The 16,221-nt window shown below is 39.2% G+C and overlaps 1 protein-coding gene across 13 annotated transcripts in view; it reads left to right on the top strand.

Moving 5' to 3' along the window:
• ELF1 (E74 like ETS transcription factor 1) overlaps window positions 1-16,221 on the top strand; it is a 143,409-nt gene that overhangs the window by 26,040 nt on the left and 101,148 nt on the right. For 10 of the 13 annotated variants that reach the window (XM_036298545.1, XM_036298543.1, XM_036298546.1 and 7 more), the window contains exon 1: window positions 9,402-9,626. The exons of 2 other annotated variants lie outside the window; for them this stretch is intronic. The gene's annotated coding sequence lies outside the window, so the exon portion shown is untranslated. Of the gene's footprint in view, window positions 1-9,401; window positions 9,627-16,221 lie in introns of those variants that run through there. One more of the 13 variants, XM_036298550.1, reaches the window with a different exon arrangement.

The following is a 16,221-nucleotide window of genomic DNA, read 5'->3' as shown; positions in this document are numbered from 1 at the left end:
GTCTGCAGTGGGAGAACTTCTGTGCTGGAGACACCCTTCTGGGGCAAGACTTGCTTCAGTGGGGCTTTGGTGCTTACTGAGTCTGCCCCCTGAGTGTGTCCCTTATGGATTGGGAGTTGTAATCTGGATGGTCCCACTCTGACCACTGGGTACACTGGCTCTTGGATCTAAGGAAGTGCTAATTTAGCCTCTGCCTGAGGCTCCCCAGCAGGAGCTATGGAGAGATCTGCAGATACCTCTTCTTTGTTTGGTGTTTGGAGGTGCCCAGATGAGGCCCAGCTGTGAAGCAACATAAGCTGCTGTGGGGCCTTGCGCCTTCTTTTGGATGTTTTGGGTCTCACTGACCCAGCTGCAGTTTTTTAGGTAATTTTATATTGCAAAGGGCCAGGCCATTCATATGCAAAAGCCTCTGCGCACAGCTTGGGTGGGGCAGGGTCTCAGGGAATCAACAGGACGGAGCAAACAGCTATGGCTGATCCTCAGCCCTACCCTAAGAGGCCCCACGTCTCAGTGTCCCAGTAATCGCTGCAAGCATCTCTGAGAGAAAGCCGCCCTCGAGTTCCAACCGATGCCAGACAGTCCAGTTTCTCCCCGTATGAGTCTGGGTCCCCAGAAGCTCATCCAGAACTGGAGTTCAGAGCAGTCGGGAGCTTGAGACTCCCTCCCGATTGAAAAAGACAACTGCGTCCTCAGCTGCGAACCCTTTCCACGTGCGACGCATCCTCAGCTGCCAGCCCTTTCCACATGTGCCTCCATACCTCTGCACTTTACTTCTGCACCTCTGAGTTTCCGTGTGCTTTTCTCTTTCCTTCTAGTTGTAGAATTTCCACTCAGCCAGCCTTCCTGTGGTTCTGGATGATGTCTGTTTTGTCTTCTAGTTTTATTTTTGAAGTGGTTGTGCGAGGCAGCAATTTCAGTTGTTTACCTATGCCGCCATCTTGGTTTCTCTCTGCACAAGCTTTATTCTGCCTGGAATGTTCTTCCTTAGATATGTCTACTCAATCAGAGGTCTCTACTCAAAAGTGAGCTTGTAAAAGTAAGTCCTGTCTAGCTGGTTTATCTAAAAGGTCATATCTCCTCTTTGCTTTTTTTATTTTTTCCTTCTTGGTCCCTATCACTAACATACTTTATTTTTGTCTTTTACTTATAATTAACACTAGTGGCCCAGTGCACCGATTCATGCATATTGAAAGAAAATTAATTAGAAGAACTGCAGCTAGCAGTAAACCAGATTCGGGGCCCACAGTGCCCCAACAACAACATAACCCATGACTGAAGGTGGAATTGCATGACCCCGCAAGGAATCAGGCTCTCTCCTCTCTGGTTCCGTTGTGCATCATCCAAGAAGCACTGCTGTCAAGTCACTGCAGCTCGTCAGCTCCTGCGTTGAGCATCTGCCTCTTGGTGGTCAGTGTGCATCATATGTACCGGCTGGTCAGCTGGTCACTTAGCCTTTTATATATGTAGATTATTATATATTTAGTTTATAATATTTGTCTCTCTCCCTTGCTATAATATAGGCACCAATGTGGGTAGGGATCATTTATCAATGTGTCTGTTTTGTTCACTGCTGTGTAACAAGGGCCTAGAATAGTGCCTGGCATATAGTAGGTGCTTAGTAAATATTTAAATGAATGAGTACATAGGATTACCTCAAGTCATCCATTAACTTGACGCTGATCAAGTAAGTCACTTCTTTGTATATAGATCTCCTTTCACTATAAGTGGGGCTGTTGAGGGAAGCCTTTATGCAGAAAACACATTTGACTTGAGACTATGAAGGATGGATCAATAGGCAGAGAGACAAGATAAGATAGGAAATAAGTGCTTTCCAAATCCAGGGAAGGCAAACAAATAGAAACGGAGCAATCCAGACGGTTTCAGAAGGCTGGAGTGTGTGTGTGTGTGTGTGTGTGTGTGTGTGTGTGTGTGTGTTAGAGAGAGAGAGAGAGAGAGAGAGAGAGAGAGAGAGAGAGAGAGAGAGAGAGTCGACCTATGGGGAAGAGAGTAGGGAGAGGTGAGGAGTGGGGAAGATAGGGCTGGAAAATGGTTAAATTGAGGTCAGATTGTGAACGCCTTAGAAATCATGATAAATACTCTAGCTTTTTATTTTGCTTCTAGCGAATCAGTTTATTTTTCAGCCATGAGTGATAATCACATCCCTCACAGAGTTGTCCTTAAGGAAAATTTCTCTGATAACAGAGTGAAAGGTGAATTGAAAGTAGGCAGTAATAAGGAAAGGGACAGTTAGGATGTTGTGACATTATATTTCTATATTATGCTTTTACCTGAAGAGTAGCAAAGAGGAGTTTAGGATTGCCTCTTCATAACATTTAGAGATTATTGAATAGTAAGGTGACAAGTGTCTTTCTGAGTGGCTGCTGCGTGAGGAGCACAAACTAGATTAGGTACTAGGGCTACAGAGCAACAGAGCAGTGGTTCTTATAATCCTGGGCTCTTCCCACTATTTCTAGGAGTAGGCATGTATCTTCAAAAAAAGCTTCTCTAGACAATTCAGAGGTACCTCATTGGTTACAATCCACTGAAGTAAAATATATGTTGCCTTTAAATATTGAATTTAAAATTCAATTGTAAGATAAAATATCCTGCCTATATGAAAAAATTTGAGATTGCAGTCAGCATATTATTTAGGAGCATCATAGAGAATATAATTGTACCATCAATTAGGAAACTTACTCATTCATGTGAATCTCTGAGTTTCTGCTGTGTGTTGGGTCACATCACTAAGTGAGCAAAACCAGACAGAGCCATGGCCCCTTTTGCCTTTGGTATGTTCCTTAAAACACACAGACACTTATACAGGAGGACCTTCCTTATGGATAGGTCCTAATAACCTGTGCAGAAGCCAGAAGGAGGCGTTGGTTTAATAAAGCGAACAATAGATAATAGAGAATTAACTGTTTTACATTAAGCTCACATTTGGAAATGCTACACATTGCTCAGAACCTGGGATTACACTTTGAGAAGTATTAATGTCAACAAAATTAGTTTTGTCCCACTGAAAGATTTATAACAATAAATCTCAGTCTTTTAAATTTTATTTTTAGATAGTGGAGAATATAAATTGAATCATTTTAATGGTTTGATCTTTTCTTCTTTCTTCTCTGGTAATGCTAGCATGTTAGCTCCTGACCTAGGAGTCAGATTCAAACTCAGCATTTTTTAAGCCCGTTTTCAAGCCCATTTCTAAATAGGAAAATTAGACTGTTCTATATTTTTACATACTAAGTTTCCAAATTTGAGTTAAAGGATAAGTAGTAACAATAAAAGGGAAGAAGTGAGTCCTTGCTGACACAATAAATTCTTTTTATGAATTTTGTTTTAAAGAAAGAGTGTCTTAACTTTAGTTGGCATTTAATAAATTGAATCAACCTAACCTTTCTCAGCTAATTCAAATATAGATTTTGAAAATTCCTTCAGGAACCATGACAGCTTTGTATTAAGGTATATACTGATTTGATATATATCAAATTTTAAAAATAAACATACCCACACTATGTACAGTATATTTTTATCACAAGTCTAAGTTGCAACATTTTATTTACATGATAGTTGAGAGATTTAAAGTTTGTCATCCTGAAGTATTTGATATACTGGTTGCTTCTACTATGAAGCATAATAATAATAATGTTTATGAAGTGCTTACTAAGTGCCCAATACTACATTAAGCACTTTATACACATGAGCTGGTTTATTTTTTTAAAGTTAGGTTTATTGAAATATATTTCATATATAGTAGGATTTGCCCTGTTTAGGTGTACAGTTCTATGACCTGTAGAACTGACAACTGACAATGCTAACAGGAGTCCCCAATTTGGAGTGCAGTGAAAAAGGAAAGTTTATTCATTGCAAAACAGTTCAGTTGTAATGCAGCACAGGCTGTGAAACCAGCAAGGCTGGCCCTGGGGCCAGGCCTCTCTCTAGTGAGACAGCTCTGCTGTGCTTCTCATGGTCTGGTCTGTTCTGCTCCAGTTAGACAGCTTTGGTGTTTCAGCTCAGCCAGGAGAAACCCAGTCTTCAGACTTTGGTGGAAAGGAAAAGTCCACTCTCAGAGCCAGGGTGGGGTGCTGCCTTATATAGACAGAAGTCCCTGCTCCTGGTCTCTGATTGGTCTGTCCTCATGCAGATGAGGACTCCAAATCCTTATAGTTTGGTTGGTCCCAAAGGCACTTTCCTCATTGGTCAGAATGGAAAGTTGGTCTGATTAGTTGGTGAAGATGTTGATGGGGGGGGGGGGGGGGGGGAGGGGTATATAGCTGCAGCTCTAATTGGATGGAAAGCCTCAGTCCTGTAGGTTGAAATAGGATTTCGGAAACTCCTTTATAAGGGCTGGCTCAGATGGCAGAGTCAGTGCAGGCAGGCAGTTCTGTGCAGAGGCAGGTAGTTCCGTGCAGGCTTTTCCCTGAAGCGCAGTTTGTGTGATAGGCCCCTGTGTAGAAATGGCTGTTAGGCTCTGTTTTTTAATAAATTTGAGTCCAGTTAGCCATTAAGAGCCCTTAGTGTAGGTATCTACTTTCTCAAGCTTCACATAACAATATCACATCACCATAAAAAATATTTCTATTGCCTCTAACAGTTTGTTCCTTTGTTCTCCTCAGTAGGCAATTACCTCCCCTCACTCCCAACCTGTGTCAACTAATAATGTGACTTCTGTCTTTTTAGTTTGGCCTTTTCAGAATGTTATATAAATGGAATCATACGGTATATATTTTGAGTCAGGTTTATTTCACTCAACCTGATGCACTTAGATTCATGTATGCTGTAGTGTTTTTCAGCAGTTCAGTAAGTTCATACCTTTTTATTGTTGACTAGAGGCCCGGGGCACAAAAATTTGTGCACTCGGGGGGGGAGGGGGGGTCCCTCAGCGCGGCCTGTGCCCTCTTGCAGTCTGGGACCCCTTGGGAGATAACAACCTGCTGGCTTAGGCCTGCTCCCGGGTGGCAGAGGGCAGGCCCAATCCCTAGGTGCAGCCCCTGGTCGAGCTCAGAGCAGGGCTGATTGGGGAGTTGGGGCGCCGCCCCTGTCATACACAGAGCAGGGCGATCGGGAGGTTGTGATTCCACACTCAGTCATGCTCAGGGTAGGGCCAATTGGGGGGTTGGGACACCATCCCCTGTCACACTCAAGGCAGGGTCAATGGGGAGGTTGCGGCGCCACCCCCTGTCATGCACAGAGCAGGGCCAATCAGGGGGTTGGGGCATTTCCCCCTGTCACTCACAGAGCAGGGCCCATCAGGGGGGTTGGGGCTCTGTACCCTGTCACGCGCAGAGCAGGGCCAATCAGGGGGTTGGGGCGCCACACCCTGTCACACACAGAGCTGCAGGGCGATCAGGGGGTTTGGGCTCTGCCCCCTGTCACGCTGATCCCGGTGCCGGGAGGCCTCGCGGCTCCGCTGATCCCAGTGCTGGGAGGCATATTACCCTTTTACTATATAGGGTAGAGGCCTGGTGCACGGGTGGGGGCCGGCTGGTTTGCCCTGAAGGGTGTCCTGGATCAGGGTGGGGGTCCCCACTGGGGTGCCTGGCCAGTCTGGGTGAGGAGCTGAGGGCTGTTTTCAGGCTGGGGGTGACTGAAGCTTCCAACCACTCCTTTTTTTCTTTTTCTTTTTTTTATTTTATTCTGGGCCAGCTTTAGCTTTGAGGCTTGGCTCCAGCTCTTAGGCCTCCGCTGCTGAAAGTAGGTTTCTGGCCTTTGCTTACAATGTTGCGATCCTGCTGGCTGAAGCCTGGCAGGTTTCTGGGGTTTTGTTTAGCTTCTATGTTTGTTACATAGTTGCTTGCAGCTCAGAGGCCTGCAGCGGCAGGCAGGGAACGTTGGAGTCCTCCGTCACTGAAGCAAGCAAGCTAGTTTCAAGCTGCCTGGCTTTTTAGTTCATGTTAGTTTCAAGCTGCCTGGCTGCCGGCCGCCATTTTGGCTGGCAGTTAATTTGCATATCTCCCTGATTAGCCAATGGGAAGGGTAGCGGTTGTACGCCAATTACCATGTTTCTCTTTTATTAGATAGGATACTATTCTGTTGTATGGTTATACAACAATGTGCTTAGCCCTTCACAAGTTGATGGACATTTGGGTTTTCGGTATTTGGTGGTTATTAATTAAACTGTTATAAATATTTGCGTAGAATTTTTTTTTTGAATAGACATATGTCTTCATTTCTCTAGAGTAAATATTTCAGAATGGGACTGCTGGATTGTATAATATGTATATGTTTAACTTTATAAGAAACTGATAAAGAATTTTCTAAATACGCTATACCACTTTGCATTTCCACAAATAATGTATGAGGATTGTTTTTGCTCCATATCCTCACTAAGCACTTTTTTTGGGGAAAGTTATTTCAATGTTGTATAGTACTCTTCTGACTTTAAATTGCATTTCCTTATTGAGTAATGTTAAGATCTTTTCTTGCTCAGTATTTGCTATCTGTATCTCTCTTTTGATGAAGTATTTGTTCAGATGGTCTGACCGTTTTAAAAACTGGTTTGTTTTCTTATTTGTGAGTTATTTATATTCCAAACCAGAGGCCCGGTGTACGAGATTCATGCACTGTGGCAGGGGGTGGGGGCGTCCCTCAGCCCGGCCTGCACCCTTTTGCCATCCAGAACCCCTCAGGGGATGTCCGCCTGCCAGCTTAGGCCCGATCCCCTTGCTATCTGGGGCTCTCACAGTCCAGGACCCCTTTCCCCTTACTGCCTGCCTGCAGTGGAGGTGGCCACTGCGCTTGCAAGCCGTGAGCCTGGCTTCTGGATGAGCTGTGCTCCCCCTGTGGGAGTGCACTGACCACCAGGGGGCAGCTCCTGCATTGAGTGTCTTCCCCCTGGTGGTCAGTGTGTGTTATAGTGACTGGTCATTTCACATATTATGCTTTTATTATATAGGATAGTAGTACATGGACTGATTTTAATTCTCCCAATAATTCTTTGAGGTGGGTACTAAATAAGTGAAGGCACATCCTTGTTAAGTAATCCCCAGGATTATTACACAACTAATAGGTGGCAGAACTGGGATTTGAACCCAAGTAGACTGGCTCTAGAACCTGTGCTGCTTTGCCATTTTTTGTTTATTTGTTTTTGTGTTGTTTTTTTCCCCTGTGGGGATTGATTTGTTGGGGTTCTGAATAGAACCAGGATCTAGTTCCTGTGGGTGATAAAATAATGCTAATAGGGATGTTCCTGGTTAAAGGGGCAATATATTTTAATAGCAACTCTGGAATAATCTCCTTAGGAACAGCTAAAATACTTATTTCTATTGAAGAGGAGTAATTATTTTAACTTTCTATCTTTCACTTCACTTATATACTAGTATATGTGTGGCCAAAAATACTTCTTTTAAATTACTGTCCAAATATCTGCCATTGTCAAGTAATGTGTTTTATATAAATGGATTTTCTCAGTAGCAGAAGCTTATCCTTTTATGTATCTATATTTCATAAAAAATTTCACACACTTGATGTTATTCACTTTGTCTTTTAAAAACCTTTATCATAATTTATGCTGACTTTGAGGCACTTCACTGTATGGTGATATACTTAAGGAGAATGTAGAATATATTGACCTTACAGCAGTGATGGCGAACCTTTTGAGCTCGGTGTGTCAACATTTTGAAAAACCCTAACTTAACTCTGGTGCCGTGTCACATATAGAAATTTTTTGATATTTGCAACCATAGTAAAACAAAGACTTATATTTTTGATATTTATTTTATATATTTAAATGCCATTTAACAAAGAAAAATCAACCAAAAAAATGAGTTCGTGTGTCACCTCTGACATGCGTGTCATAGGTTCGCCATCACTGCCTTACAGGCTAGCTTCAGATCCCAGTACTTTTTACATTATATTTATTTATAGTTTTATAGGTTTTTAAAATTTTATTCTCTCATTATCATCTTTGCCACTTGTTTTGACATCATCTATTCTCTATTCCCTCTTCACTCCTTATCATTTCTAATTAGCTAAAAGATAATCAAATTACTAGGCTTATATGGATATTGTGTAAATTAAGTTTCAGCTCTGGGAAATGACTTGGGTTTTATAGTGAACATTTCCTGTGACTACTCAGAGGACCTTTTTCTTGGTGTTTGGATACTGAATAGTCATTCTGGATAAATGAGCTAAAATTAAACTAAATATGACATTTGACAGTAGAAAAAATGATTTTTTTTCTTCCTAGCATAATTTTATTATTAAGTTATTTAACTATGGGGATTATTTTAATAAAAGATAAGCAAATCAAGCAGTGTTCAGAATGGAATAAATAGGCACTTAATAGTCAGCAAGATGTTCATTGTCATGTTTCGTAGCAGTTTGTAAAGTTCCTGTCTAAGTCAGTGACAACTCTCAGCTGTGCCTCTAGTAAAGCAGAATAATCACTTCCAACTAATTAACTAAAGGGGAGAGCACCTTGCCAAATCCCATTTACTTTTTGTGAAACATTAGGATGAAGGCTAGCTAGTGACTTGGACTTTGTCATTTAAAGCACTTTTCGAAAGCATTAGCTTTCAAGCCATTTTGATCAATTTAAGTTCTTAGAATAAATTAATAAATGTTCACTCAGGGCACAGGGTAAGTAATTATAGTAATGTTTCAGCTTGTGCACCTTGTCAGCTGTATGGTGGCTTGGAGAGCAAAACTTCACTAGCCACATTTTTTGCTGGTACCCTCAAGCTAGACATGTATGGTACAGCAGGGTGCTTGGCACATGGTACACTTTTGTTTGTGGAGAATTTTGTTTGAAAGGTAAAGAAAACTTTGGCTATCTCTTGGAAGCAGTAGAGTTTTGAACTATGATTGCATTGATAATTTATTTAAAATAGGGTTTTATCAAGTTTGCAGTTTGAAATCATTTTGTTATGTTGAACTTCAATTCCTTTCTAACCCTGCACTTGTTATTTATTTATTTATTTTTGCATAAACCAGATTAAATTCCACTTATTTTTCCACTGAACTTTGAATTTTCTAGTGGATATTATCTGTTTAGTGAACTTATAAAGCTACAGCTGATATTGCAGTTTGCTAGCTTTTTCAGATTACATAGTAATACACCCCTTTTATATAAGGGTTAATGAGTAGCCAGGTTAGACTCACCAGTTCATTGTTACATTAAAAGCCAGAAAGTTTGCTATCTTCCTTTCATTTCTTCCCATGCCTTTTTTTTTCATTCATCATTTTTTTACTTGATATATTAAAATTACTTTTTAAATTGAGATTTTCTTTTTTAAAATAACATGAAGTTTTTTAACTTTGCCTCCTTGTAGATTCTGGTTGTATTTTATTGTAAATTTTAAATTATGGTGATTAGCATTAGCTGAGTAATGGTTTAATCAAGGTAGATCTTGCTCCTTTGCTCTATCTTGCTCCTTTTTTTATACCTCTCCCCCGTTTTTACCTGTAGATTTGCATGTTTGACCTAGCAGAATAATTGGGTCCACAGCAACATGGGCGTGCCTCTCTTAGAAACACTTAGTTTCATGTATGACTCATAAGCTGAAGCACAGACACCACTTCCCCAATCTACAGGAGCCATTTTAACAGCATAAAACTTGCCGGATTGCTTTTTATTTTCAAGCCCAAAGGACAGTATCTAAAGATAATGAGAATATTTGAAGGTAACGTTATGTTTTTGGGTGTTTGCTTCTGGCTGTTTCCTGAGCTGGTAAACAGAGGGTGGTTCTTACCTGTCGAAGAACATGACTGAGTGTGTTCTTTAACTCTGAAAAAATGTAGTCAGTCACATGCCTGGTTACACTTAACTACTAGGGGGAAACAAGCATTCAAATTCTGGAAAGTTATAGAGCGTTTTTGGTAAAGCTTTCTTTATATTTTGTGTGATTGCCCCCCCCCCCCCCCCCCCCGTATGACTTGAGAATAAAGGAGATTTTTCTTTTTTTTTTTTAGCTCACAAAGCATACTAGGTCAGATTTTAACTTTTAAAATTTTTAATTGTATTTTGAGGGTAGCAAGAAGTTACAATTCAAGAAACTGTACTTATGTGTGATATGGGTGTTAAGAAAAAAAAACATTAAGAACAATGGTTTTGTTTTGGCATTTAGTTAAGGGGAACTTTTGGGACAACTGTTGTAGATGTTGCTCCTTGACTGTTCTATCCTTTTCTTCTTCTTAAGTTAATGAAATGATACTAAAACATTTACTTTTGAAAACAAAATAGAAGTTTAAGTAATATGAATGGCCATTTAGTTAACAAGTAAAGTGACTCAAATAAAAAGGAACAAAGACTAGAATGATTCATTTACTATTAGAAAAAAAATAATAAAGTTTTAAGATTCATACTAGAAACTTGTTCGGAGTAACAACCTTAAAAGCCTAACTAGCTTCTATGAAAACATAGTATTTTAATTTGTTTAAAAAGTATTGGTCTTCCTTCTGTTCTTAACATTTGCTTGGTTTGTATTTTAATAAGAAAGAAAAAAAAAGAGAGAGAGAAAGAACTCATGGACAGGGACAACAGTGTTTGGGGAGGAGAGGAAGGGAGTGGGTGGAGGTGGACGGTATGGGGGACAAATGGTGATAAAAGAGATAAAATATAAATACTTCTCAATGGGAAAAATATAAATATGAAAATACACAAAATTAATATCCTTCATAAAAGAAAAGATTGTCAAGTCCTTTCCTGAAGTATTTATCATTATTGAAATTTATGAGATTTTGGCAAGTGTACATTCTGGTATGTCTTGAAGTTCTAGGTACTCTGAGAAGCTGGATATAGTAGTATTTTAGTTACTAAAGTTATTTGTGAAACTAAAATTTGAAAGTAAAGTTAGAATATGCAATGATTATGAATAAAGTTCTTGGAAATAAAACTTGCCAACTTTATTATGTTCGACTATGATTATGTTTAGCTAGCTCTTTGGAAGTTTGCTGTTATGAACTTTCTAAGTGCTTGAAGGCCTGTCAGATGAAAGGGAAGATAGAATGGCAGTCAATTATTACTTCTTAATCTTTTAAAAGGATTGTTGATATTAACAGATCAATAAGGCACTACAGACATTTTATTCTTAGCCATTTGCTGTCATCTTTGTTTGCATATTAGCCAAGGCTATATTTACTTCTTGTCTGATTTGTGTGAAAAATCTAATGAAACTTTTTTGCCTTAAGAAATTTTTTTTTCATTTTTAAAAGCCAGTGACCCATAAGAGAAAAATCAAGGGGCACACAAATAAGCAAATATTTAAGATTTTATGTATTAAAGAGAAGTAGAAGAATTTAGTTTCTTAAAATTAAGAAACTATTATGTAAAGAAGGCTGAGATGCGGCTTCAAGGAGAAGGGAGGAAAAAGAAAGTATGGACGCAAGGACAGGCCATTAAAACTTATTAGATAGTCCCCTACCCACTATTTCCTTTCATAAGGTTGAATATAAGTTTAAACTGAGTCATCAGAATTAAACTTAGAATTACCGATTTACACAACTTTAGCACTAAAAAAGGCCGAAGATCGTCCAACTGCGTCACTTTTATAACTGAAGAAACAGGCCCAAAGAGGTCCTGTGAATTGCTCAAGGTTGTGCTGTGCTAACCCAGAGCTGCTCATGCTAGTCCACTCCGACAAGTGATGCTTTGTTTGAAATGGTCTGTAGTTCCTTAAGACTAAATAAAGCCTTAATTAAATTGCTTGGTGATAAGCAACCAAATAAATTAACCAATGATTTTGAAAATGTGTTCAAGCTAGTTTTCTTTTTCAGAGAGATGATACATTTGTTTAATTTCTGCAAACTTTTTTTTCCACTATTAGAATTTTTTCATGGAGCATTGTTTTGTGACATTGCTTACTTAAGATTGGCCTACGGGAGGTGAAAATATAAGAAGTTGGGAATTTACTTTGAACTTCTAGTTACAAAGACAGGTTTATTTCTGCTTTAATTTTAGGAGGGCAAATACTGTTTAATATGATGCCTTGTTTTATTAAAGTGTGTGTATAGAAGGAGTGTTTATACATAAAACTTTTCATATGAGTTTACAAAATCTAGAGGTTTCTAAACTCTAACAATACTGGAATTTAACTTTCCCATAATTAGTAATCTCATTCCATTTGCCATATCTTTTCTCCTCCTTTGAGACCTTACATACCAGGCACTTTTAGAATCTTCTGGGGAATACAAAATCTTTGTTTATTAACTTTTTAATGTGTTTTATTGGGGTTGTTAAAATTTACTTCAGATTTACCTTTATGTTTAGAATTTGGATTTTTAAAATTACTTTGCATATAACTGTCGAATCTCCTAAATTTCCAAGACTCCTAACCCAATTCAATATTAGAGTCTCCACAAGGTGGTGGTCATTGTTTTAAGCAACAAACGGTATAAAAGGCTAGAAAACATGAGCTTGATCCTAACAAACTTAGATACTTACTGAGAAAACAGGGCTTCGTAAAATAGGTGAAGAATGGAGCCAAACCACTAAAAAGTTAAACTCAGATTCAGACTGCCTAGAGATGAAAGGTGGTTGAGACTTAAAATAGCCAGGCAAGCCCTGGCCAGTGTTGCGCAGTGGTTAGAGTGTTGGCCTGCCACCAGAAGGTCTCAGGTTCGATTCCCCAGCAAGGCATACACATACTTGGGGTACAGGTTCTGTCTTTGGTCCTGGTCTGGGTGTGTGCAAAAGGCAACCAATCAATGTTCCTCTCACATTGATGTTTCTCTGTCTCTCTCTTACACCCTTTCCTCCTTCCCTCCCTTCCACTCTCTCTAAAAAGCAATGGAGCCCAGCCCGTGTGGCTCAGTGTTTGAGCGTTGACCCATGAATCAGGAGGTCTTGGTTTGATTCCTGGTCAGAGCTCATGCCCGGGTTGCGGGCTTGGTCCCCAGTGGGTGGAGTGCAAGATGCAGTTGATCAATGATTCTCTCTCATCACTGATGTTTCTATCTCTCTCTCCCTGCCTCTCTGAAATCAATAAAAATATATTTTAAAAAATAAAATAAAAAACAATGGAAAAACTATTCTTGGGTGAGGATTAACAAAAAATAAAAAAAAATGTCAGTAAAGTATATGGATCTTTAGGAATTATGAGTGTTGAAGAAAAGAGCATATACTGAGGTTAAGAAGAGTATCTGTAAAAGAATATAAGCTCTTGGTATCAGAGATGTTTTCTTCTATTTCTCTGTCTTTTTCAACCTTTGACAAGCACATATGAATAGGCAAAATGTTATTTTGCTGCATTAAACCATTGGCTACTCAGGCAGGTCCTGGTAAATTTAAGGATGGCAAATTTTAAAAGGCATGTTACCCTCAGCTCAGCTTAATCTCTGTCTGGTGTCTGCACATTATACCCATTCAAAGTAAAAACACCTACCTGGTATTATATATTTTAAAGTGGGAATTTTCAACCTTTGGTGTAACAATCAGCTGGCTTCAACTCAAGACATCTGATTCATTAGGCCTAGAATTTGGCTTATCAATCTGCATTTTTAATAAGTGCCATAGATGATTGTTATACAGGTCACACTTTCAGAAAAAGAGTTTACAGGTTTAGGAAGAACGATTAATCCGTTATTTAGCATTGTAATATTTGAAGTTTTAAGCAATAATTCAGGAGTGGGAAAAGTTGGTTTATAGTTTTGAATTTGCATGAGAGTTTATTCTTGTGTTATATATTTTTCCATACGAACAACTGAAGACCTACTTTTGCTCACCCCTATATTTTGAAGCCCACAGCCCCTAGTAAGTAAGAAAAGTGACTGCAGTAGTTGATCATCCCATATTTAACCTCCTTTCCCTACCTGTTATCTCTTTCTCTATTCCATTTTATGCTGGCTGTGTTTTTCAACTTTGTGGCTTTCCTTCTTTCCTCTTCTGTAATTCTGCCTTTGCCCTCCTGCTCCCCAACCGGCTGCCATATTGACCACAATATAGAATGAAACTAGTTATTTTTATTTTCCAGTGTAATTGACCTGCTCTCCATCTTAGTGAACCATCACTCTGCCAATGTTAGTTTGTTGTTTTTTAATTCTATTTGGTGTTGTATGGTGTCTCTCTCTGTTCTCTTATCTTTGGGGTTCTAGGGGGAAAAAAATTCCCTTCCTGATTTATGATAGCATTTACAGTCTTTGAAAACCTTCTCTCCAGGGAAATACACTATTATTATTTGTAATTGTTTGAGTCAGGGAGGGAGTAATATTTTCCCCCATGTGATACTTGGATAACATTATTTAGGTTTCTCTGGACATTTAACTATATCACAGATTGCATATTTGTAGATTGGCCTTACATTACATCCCATCTAATGGGACATAGGTATTCACAGACTCCTGTAGGATTGGGAAGAAAAGTCCCATCAGTTGAATGGTCTGAAATAATTTTTTTTCATCAATTATATTTACACCAGCAAATTGTATTTTGCTCTTTTGCTTGGAAGTTAAATTAGTAATACCACTGAGACAACTCAAATAATTAGAGCAGTTTTGGGCTATTGGTGCAATCTTTTTCTCCCATTAGTATGGGAAATCTAAAGAGAAAAATATTTTGTGTCATCTCTACCTTTGTGTCTTGTTCAGTAGTCTGTGTACTGTAATAAAAATGACTGTTGAGCTATGCTACAAATGTCTAGAGATCCCACTCTTTTTGCTTTGTTGTCAGAGGGGAAGAAACTAACTATACAGCTGAGCTTTGGTTGTGCAAATTTTTGTGTAGAACCATTTTGATTTCCTTTCTTCCAGTTATAAATATCTGAATTAAAGCCATCCTCATAATCAGAAAACTGTCCCTAAACTTTCCTTTTCACTTTCATTCTCTTCCCCTTATAGGAATTCAGAATTTCCCTTTCATTTAATTGCTGAGCAGTATGGTATTATCTCTTTCTTAACTCTTTATTTTGTAGCCTGAGTTTAATTGCTAGCATTAAAAAAAGGAGCTATAAACAATATAAATGCTTCTTGGAGTTTGTATGAAGATTGATTTAATAATTTTTATATTAAAATTTTTGCCTGGCTGAGTGTCGCCCTATGAACCAGGAGGTCACAGTTCAATTCCTAGGCAGAGCATATGCCAGGCTTTTGGGCTCAACCCCCAGTGTGGGAAGTGCAGGAGGCAGCTGATGATGACTCTCTCTCATCATTGATGTTTCTCTCACTTTCTCCCCCTCTCCCTTCCTCCCTGAAATCAATAAAATATAAATGTAAATATCCTATATAATAAAAGCCTAATATGCTAAGTGTCTGACTGTTCGACCATTTGACCAGTTGCTATGACACGCACTGACCACCAGGGTGCAGATGCTTTGACCGGTAGGTTAGCTAGCTGCTGGGGTCCGGCCGATTGGGACTGAGCGAGATGGGCTAGACATGCCCTGGAGCCCTCCCATGGTCCCTCCCGGTCGTGCACTGGTGGAATCCCTTGGCCTGGCCTGCGCCCTCTTGCAATCTGGAACCCCTCGGGGGATGTCAGAGAGCCAGTTTCGGCCTGATCCCCTCAGGCCAGGCTGTGGGACCCCACTGGTGCACGAATCCGTGCAGTGGGCCTCTAGTATATTTATGAAGTGATATATGTACATTGTTTAAAATCTAGTAGAAGAGCTTGTAAGGGAAAGTGGCTTTTCTCTTCTACCGCTTCCTATTTTCAGTCTTGCTGCCTAGAGGCAGCCACTTCTTAGATAAGGTCTTTTATTTTATAAAATTTGTGTTTTCTTGGATCTATCCTTGCCTTGTCTTCTACTCTATGTATTAGAAGTTCTTCAAGGTAGCAGGAACGAGTATGACCTTACATGATGTAAAGCCATGTAAAGTTCATTATCTATGTGATGGATGCTCTGTCATATAGTGGTCATTGTGGTTGTGCAAAGTTGTATGGTACAATATAAAAAATGTAAATGAAAGAAATTTGGTTATTTTCTGTGTTTTAGAAAATAGTCCTATAACAGTGAAACTAAAAAAATTTGTAGTAAAACTATAAAAATGAGGTGTTGGCTTAATTGTTAGTTTATATGCATCTTATTTTTATATCAAAATATTAAATGGATGCTTAGTATTATAATGGGACAATTCAGTATAGTTTTACCCCTTTGAACTTTGTTAGTGGAATCACACCATATATATTCTGTAGTAACTTGTTTCTTTCGTTCAATTCTGTGGGACTTATTTTAATTTTAATTGCAGTGCTGTGTTCCATTGTCTGCCTATACCAGAGTGTATTCATTGTCTCTTGTTGATGACATTAGATTGTTTCCAGCTTGGGAACATTCTTGCACTTGGTTG

This window comes from Myotis myotis, unplaced genomic scaffold, assembly GCF_014108235.1.
Source record: "Myotis myotis isolate mMyoMyo1 unplaced genomic scaffold, mMyoMyo1.p scaffold_m19_p_3, whole genome shotgun sequence".
NCBI classification, from domain to species: domain Eukaryota; kingdom Metazoa; phylum Chordata; class Mammalia; order Chiroptera; family Vespertilionidae; genus Myotis; species Myotis myotis.
Note: the sequence above shows the minus strand (reverse complement) of the source record. Positions and strands in the feature narration are given on the sequence as shown.